The following is an 8,552-nucleotide window of genomic DNA, read 5'->3' as shown; positions in this document are numbered from 1 at the left end:
GGAGGAGCTAAAGGACAGAATGAAAAGGTCTGAGAGAGAGCAGAGAGCAGGCTCTGAACTGGGGGTTGGGTCAGAGACTCCACCCAAAATCATTATATATTGCTGACCTTCTTCCTAGAAGAAATGTCCGTGCCTGTCTGTGTCGGTGCTTAGTGCTATTCAGGAGGTGGAGGTTCTGAACTCTCTTCCTCAGATTCACCTGTGGACTTATAGTATAGATAGTTGGTGGATTTCAGGTTAAGAGTGACAAGAATATGGGCTAGGACAGAGCCGCAGGAATCATGAGTATTTAAACAATAGGCAGAAAAAGAAGTTGCCATGAGGCTTGGATGGAGGGGTGATCAGGAAAGTAGGAGGAAGAGTGGCCAAGTGGGACCCTCACAAAGAGGCCCCTTTTCAGCTACATGCGCAACACAATCACACTGGAGAGTGCTGGATGAGGGTCTCAAAAGTCATCTACAAATGCAACTTTATAAGAAGATTTAAAATTTTTTAAAAAATTTATTGACTTAGAGGAAGGGAGAAAGAGAGCGAAACATCAATTTGTTGTTCCACTTATTTATGCATTTATTGGCTGCCTTCTGTATGTGCCCTGACCAGAAATCGAACCCGCAACCTTGGCATAGCTGGTTGATGCTCCAACCAATGAACTACCCGGCCAGGGCAGAAGGAGATTTTTTTTTCCCTAGCTATCTTCTCTATGTAGTTTTATAAGGAGATTTAAATACTTCAGCTTTTCTGTGAGCTGCTTTTCTTTAAGAGGCTGGTGGTTTCAGCAAGAGCCCAAAGTGGGCATGCTACAAACAGCTGAAGTGATTGCAGATGTTCTAGGAGTCGGCATTTTGGCAGTCCCTCTGAGAGACATCTTGTACTTTCTTCTGAAATCTAACATAACTCAAGTTGCCCAGGACTCCCATGTGCCACAGATGGCCCTTGGCAGTACAAGCATACCAGCGACAGCACTCAGAAGTCTTGTTCTTGGCCAGAGTTGCTGGCAAACATTCAGAGTAAAGAACAGTGCTTACAGTGATGAGGCCACTTAAGTGCAGTGCCCTCCAAATGTGGAGAATCCGGACCAAGGAGCTTGCAGGCAGCCCCTGCCGCACTCAGATACTCCCGCCTGTGGGCAGCTTAGGAGAACACATTGTGTATTTTCAAGAGGCCATCAGGACATCAGTTTGTTACACTGACAGCTAGTGACGTGTCACTCTTGCTATTAATCATTCTTAGGAGATTTGACATCCCAGGAGATAGCTGTGGCCATAATGATTCATAAAGACAGTAATGTGACTTAGGATCAGGGCCTCTAGGAAGGTTCATTCATCTGTAGTTGTTTCATAGTGGGCTTCTCATTACAGGCAAATACCACAGTGGAGAAAGGGTCTGGCCCACTTCTGGGATCTCAGCCACTAAGAGGCCTTGCGCCAAGCACACACTATTGTGGGTCTGGATTTTCTCAGCTGCCTCTTAGGACTGGTGTGAGATCCAATGAGAATGGGAAGAATAAAAGGAGAGGGTAACGGGCTGTAAGTTTAGTTCCAACACCCTTCAATTTTGTGACTTTTCAAGCTGGAAGATGGTAGTCTATGTGCCCTTTCCTCCCCACAGGCTCAGTTCTACCTCCTGAGGTCCCAATGCTGCACCACATAAAGAAGGTATGAGATGGTTTGGGTGAGAAAAGATGGTCATGTCTGCACCATTCCCAGGACTTGGAACATCACCCTCTAACAGGCCACACTTTCTCTGGTCTGTGGCTTTATTTTGCTCTGATTCTGCTTCTCCATGTTCCTAGAAGGTTCCCCCCGCCCCCACTGCATTCTCTCCTCAGCTCCTGCTTCTAGGACTTCAGTGAATGACCCCAGCTTTTTAACAATCGGCACTTCACTTTGGAAAACTCGCCCTGCAGTCTGAGACACCCTGGGGGTTTCAGCCAAGGCCAGTGGTGCCCAGCGTAAGTAGCCAAGGTGATAACTCATCAGTTCATCATGGAGCACAGCTGCAAGACTAAGACTGCAGGGCTGCAGGTTACTTCTGCCTCTGCACACTTTGAGATGGGCTAGCTGTGCCTCACCACTGCTAGAGCCAAGGACAGCCCTGCCCTTCTCCCATCACTGCAATTCCTTTTGCAGTTCCTTGATGACCTTTCTTGCCCATCAAAGAAATTCTAACGCTGAACTTCAAAAAGTATGAAGTCTGCCCTTTCCTCCTAGGAGGCTCCTTGGATGGTGTACAAATTTCAACACCTCTTTCTCTACTAATAGTTACACATGCTAAGGATTATTGGAAGAAGCAGCCTTGCTTGAGTTATGAAAGGTCTATACTCTTCTTAGGGCCATGGGTGTCCATCTGCCTCCAACTGACTTAAGAGGTTGGGGCCATTCAGGTTCTCATCAAACAGGCAAGTGGGTCCTGACTCAAGGAACTTTTCCTACAGTTCCACTGTGTGTGTGTGTGGGGGGGGGGGGGGGTTGGATGGGTGTGTCTCTCTCCCTCTCTTTCTCCTTTCCTATATCTCCTCCTCCTCTCTCTCCTCTTCCTTTCTCCATCCCTTCCTTTTTTCCTCAGACCCTGCACCTTTGTTACTATACATATGCTAATAATGATAAAGAAAGGAATCAGTCACACTTATATGCCTAGATTTAAGTCATAAAAGGATTTGACCTTTATAGTCACCCATAATCATGATTAAATTTGCCCAGAAATCCAAATCTATAAACCTTAAAATTTAGGAAACCACTGATTTCTAGCAATATTTCTGCTACATATATAATATCACAGTAAGTAAAATTGCTATGAGTTCAATACTTACCTTTCTTGATAGATGTAACAACGAAGGAGGCTGTTTATCACAAGAGATAGAAATGAAGGGCGAGATTTAGTTGCCACTTCTCTGAATTTAAGAATATGTTGATTTTCATGCCCTCTGAGAGCCATTTCAGAAATCACTTCCTGTGCTGGAAATGGTGATTTTGAGAAACCTTGTGCATCCAGCACTTTGAACAGCAAGTCGCAAAATTCTTTGTGGGGTGTTTTATTTGTGCCTGGTCAAGAAGTCTCATGCTTGGACTCTCACAAACTGCCTGCTACCTTCAGGGCAATAAGGCCACAGAACAAAGATGTTGGGCAGTTGTCAGCAATGGGTCTCCAGATGGCTCTCTAGGAGCATTTTCATTAGTAGCAACAGTTTTTATCCTTGTTTTATAGATTATGTGCGATAATAAAAGGAAATTTGGCAAGCTGCTAAAAATCTTTCTGTAAAAGACGTAAGATAACAAAATTAATTAAGCATTATTAAAATACATTTCCTCCATGCAAGATATCTAGTTAGCTACAGTTTAGAATAAGTAGAAAGGGCATAGTGAGAATTTTGAACCCAAGATGTCTGTCCAGAGCCTGGCTCTGACAGTAAAGCAGTTCTGTGACAGAGCCAGTTGCTGAACCCGTCGTGGGTTACTGTGAGAATTTGCAAGTCTCAAATTTTAGCTATAGCCCTTTTGATCAGAAAGAAATATACCAAAATTGTAATACATTTTGTGTTTGGGCATGGGACCATAGGTGATTTTTAATTTTTCTACTCAGGATAATTTCCTAAATGTTTTTTAATAAGTGTGTATCATTTTCAAATGAAAAACAAGGTTATTTATCCAATGTTTCCATTTTGGAATCTACTAAGATTCCATTTTCCAATGTACCCAGTTTTTACTGGTAATAAATTATTTCTACCTTTATAACAGAGCCCTATCAAAGTTTTAATAATAGAGTCATATATTGTTAGTCGTTAATGATATTATCACTTATTTGTTAGTATTCTTATTATTCATTTGTCTATCCACCCATCCATGCTAGAACTACAGTGCTAAGAGATGCAGACAGATAAACACTGTAGGTTTCTGCCTACACAAACTGTTAGCCTTGTGGTAAGGAGGGGGCAGAAAATATAAGAAAACAGATTTTTACAACAGAGTGTGATAAGTGCTGAAATAAAAGTGCTGTGAGAACATGTCAGGGGAAAGAATTGGAGAAAATGAGGAAAGGCTTCCTCTGACGTAACTCAAAGTTAAGCAGAGAATCACGAGTGGGACCCAGCCCCACTCATGAAAAGAACAGAGTGTTTGTAGAGAGAGAGGCAGCCAGCCAATGGAAAGGTGGTTGGTGAGAGAAAGCCAGATGCTGTAAGAATTTGAAATTCTTACAGCACCTTGGTGTGGGTTGAGAGGTTCTGAGAAAAGAGACCCAAGGAAAAAACAGTTACAAGTTCATGAAGAACCATGCAAGACGTCTAGATGGCATTTAAGCTTCATTTTAAGAATGATGGGGTTGTCTGAAGAGTGTTTTAAGTGAGTCAAATTTCAGAATTGCACTTTGGAAAGCTTCCTCTGGCTGCAATGAGGATAATGGATTGGAAGGGAAAGGAGTGGAGGCTGGGAAAACCAGTGTCGTAGTTATTCTGATTGTGCAGAAAGGGAGAGATGCAGCCTGGCTTGGGGTTGCAATAGTGGAGATGGAGATTGTGGAGAGCTTGGGGAGATACCCACTTCCAGGACTTGGGGGGCAAGGAAGAGTACAGAAACCAAACTGACCCTCATATTCAGGGCCTGGGCAACTGAACGTTTCTAAGGGGAAAGAGGAAACACATTTGAGGTAACATTCAAATGATGTATTAACAAGCCATTAAAGAGCTATTCATACCAAAGCAAAAGAACGTGACCTTGCTTTTGATTTCTTTTCAATTAAGATAATAATGAGGAGGTTCTTCTATAACTAAACAACAATAAGACTCTCTGGGCTCTCAAAGATTCTTTTTGTCTTTAGGATTTTTCTTGTGCCCTTGATAAAGCAATGAAGTGATTTCATAATGCAGATGAGTCCCAGAGCTCCTCTTAGAGCTTATTAGCACAATGCCTAGAGATACTGTACAAGGAAAGGGCCATAGTCTCAGTTATGAGTGCAGAAATGACCTTGCACAGGGCTCAGGTTGTGTGGATGTACACAGACCATAGGATGGAAGACATACACCTGGTCCAGGTGAGGTGGTTGCCAGCACTATATACAAGGCACCTGCAAAAAATGCTCCAGAAGTCTTAGGCTGGAGATAGAAGGGGGCAGCGACACTTCTAGAAACTCAGTGGTGACCTACAACTAGTATCATCCATAATTGAGTGACTGCTGGAACAGCCTCTGACTCAGAAAAGTGTCTCTTGTCAGTCTTGCATATGTATCACCAATATGATTACTGTGCAACCTGGTTGCATGTTCTTCTATAGGTTAATAAACCCTATTTGATTTAGCTGCAAAACATTTTGTCAGTCTAAATCTATCTGTGGCATTTTTCAATGTGGCAGCAATGTCAGTATCTTCCTTCCTTGATTCATTCAACAAACATTTACTGAGTATTTACCATGTGTATGAGGCACATCTACATTAGGCACTGTGCTGGGCATTGGACACAAACATGACTGAGTTGTTATTACTGCCCTCCAAGGGACCTCAATTATTTTTTCAAATAAGTTTTCAATTTCTTGCTCTTCCACTTCTCCTGGCACCACTATGATTCAGATGTTGGGATGTTTAAAGTTGTCCTAGAGGTCTCTAAGCCACTCCTTATTTTTTTCAATTCTTGTTTCTTCATTCTGTATTGGTTGACTGTTTATTTCTTCATTATGCTCCAAATTATTGATTTGAATTCTGGCTTCCTTCCCTTCACCATTGGCTTCATGTGGATTTTCCTTCCTTTCACTTAGTATAGCCTTCATTTCTTCCCTTATGTGTTTGCCATAGTCAATCATGTCTGTCAAGTCTGTGAAGATTGTTATCACCAGTGTTTGGAACTCTACATCTGTTAGGTTGGCTATATCCTCATTGCTTAGTTCTCCCATTGAAACTTTGATCTCCTCCCTCTTTTGGCCTTCCTTCTCTGTCTCCTCGTCTTGACAGGCTCCTGTGTTTGTTTGCCTCTCTGTCTTAGGTAGAGCCGTCGCTCATGTTACTCTGTAAGGGAAGGAGCCTTAGGTATTTGTCAGTATGGGTGACCCATTTCACCACGTTGTGGCACTGTATGTGGGGGAGGGGTCTGAGAAGGAGCAATGCTGCTTGCTCAGCACTCGTCCCTTTTCCAGGCACTTCTCCCACTTCCTATATGGGATTGGTGCCTCTCTAGCTGTTGCCCTGGCTGTGGTTCCCAGAGTGGGTGGGTCTATGGATGTTCTAGCACCATGGGGTTCCTTTAAACAAGCGGACTCTGCTGAGAGACTGGCAGTTTCTTCCCCTGCCCAACCCCTACTGGTTTGCACAGTCAAAAGCAATGAGGCTTTATTTTCCCCAGCTCTGCAACTGTACGCTGTGTTGTCTGGTCTGGGGCTGGGATTGCTCCCCAGGTGTCCCTCCTGACTTTTACAATGTGTGACTGTGCTTTCTGTCAGCCAGCCACTGCCAGCCACTGCCTTGCTGCCCCCGTTGCCACTATTGCCACCACTGCCACACCACATCCTCTCCACCCCGGCTTCACTCCTCCTACCTTTCTGGATGAGTATTACTTCTTTATATATTTATTTGTTGGGCTTCCATGCAGTTCAATTTTCTGGTAATTCTGGTTGTTTTACTTTTGAGGTAGTTGTATTCCTTCTTATGGTTGTGGAGGGAGGCAAAGCATGTCTACCTACACCTCCATCTTGGCCAGAAGATCTACTTAATTTTTTTGAAGAAAATGATGCTGTGACTTGGTATATTGATTGGATGAACCACCAGTCCAGGGATTTGAAGTTTTGACTGCTTATGAGAAGTACCTGCTGTGCTCTGAAACAATGCAGATGCCCTGGCTGGTGTGACTCAGTGGACCAAGTGCCGGCCTGCAAACCAAAGCATTGCTGGTTCAGATCCCTATCAGGGCACATGCCTGGGTTGCAGGCCAGGCCCCCAGTTGGGGGCACATGAGAGACAACCACACATTGATGTTTCTCTCCCTCTCTTTCTTCCTCCCTTTGCTTCTCTCTAAAAATAAATAGTGAAAACCTTAAAAAAACAAACAAACAAAACCTACATCTTTCATTTAAAAAAAAAAAATGCAGCTCCTTTCATTGCTTCCCCAGAAATTGTGATTGGAAAGTCCAGATTAAGACCTAGCTTAAAAGCTGCCTGGGTAACTCTGATGTGCCAGCCAGGAGGAGACTCGAGGTGCTATGGAGGAGTGACCCATACGTATTACAGAAAACACTGCTGTAACATGTGAAGACTAATCTGAAACCACAGGACAGGAAGGTTTTTCTCATATTCTGGCTCATCATCCCAAATGCTGTGCAAATAGTGAGGTAGGAAGAAGAATGAGGCCCATTATCCCAGCATACACTGGAGTCACTGGCCATAGAGATGGCTTAGTGGTCTCCCAAGGCTGTTGTAGCAAAGTACCACCCACTGGAAGGCTTAAACAACAGAAGCTTTGTTCTCTCACAGTTCTGGAGGCTTGAGGTCTAAATTCAAGGTGTTGGAATGGCCACGAAGCACCTTTCCTATCTCTTCCTAGTTTGTGGAGGCCGTTGGCAATCCCTGGAATCCCTTGGCTAGCAGCTGCATCACTCCAGTCTCTGTCTCCATTGTCACATGCCTTCTTCTCTGTGTGTCTAGTGTATCTTCCAATCTCTCTCTCTTCTTATAAAGATACCAGTAATTGGAGTTAAGGCCCACCTAACCCAATATGACATCATCTTAACTTGATTTCATCTGAAAAGACCCTATGTCTAGATAAGGTCATGTTCACAGGGCATAGGGCTTAGGACTTCAAACATATCTTTTTAAGTGACACAATTCATCCTAAAACAGGTGATAACATGTATCCACTAGGTGCTATTAGCACAGAGCCTAAGACCTAGCTGCTTTCAAGGACCCATGAAAATGCCTGAAATTTAAGGAAAAAAGCAAGTAAAAGCTCCATATAAAAAACTGCAGATTTGACTTCCAACCAAGATGGAGGCTCAGACTGACACACTCCATCTTCCTCCACAACTAAGAAGGTATACATCTACTGCAAAACCAGAAATAACCAGAAGTTCCAGAAAATAAAGGTACATGGAAGTCCAACATATGACGTTATAAAGAAGTGGTGCTTGTCCGGACGGGTAGGAGGGGCAAAGCCGGGGCAGAGCTGGCAGCGGCAGTTATGGTAGTGGTGGTGGGACCACAGTAAGCACAGACACCTGTATTTAAAAAGAGGTGAGAAACACCTGCGGAGCACCCCCAGATGTAGACTAGGCCCATCAGCTTGCGATTTCAATGCCGGGGAAGGCAGACCCCCATTGCCTCAGACTGTGAAGGCCGGAGGGGTGGGGATGGAGAAAGAAGCTCTCGGTCTCTCAGTGGAGAGTAAATGACAATGATCCATCTTGGACCCCCACCCCCACAAAAAATGCCATAGCATGGTGAGAAGGGTTGCCTGGTAATGACGAGTGCACAGGGCTCCGCCCCCTATAGCGTAGGAGGTGAGACAGCCCTGCCCAGGAAGCAAAGGTAAACACAAAACTGTCAAGATGGCATAAATCATGATAGAGATCCTGGTGACTCAG

This window comes from Furipterus horrens, unplaced genomic scaffold (assembly GCF_987537825.1).
Source record: "Furipterus horrens unplaced genomic scaffold, mFurHor1.1.pri manual_scaffold_2, whole genome shotgun sequence".
Lineage (NCBI taxonomy): Eukaryota > Metazoa > Chordata > Mammalia > Chiroptera > Furipteridae > Furipterus > Furipterus horrens.
This window is presented reverse-complemented; position numbering follows the sequence as displayed.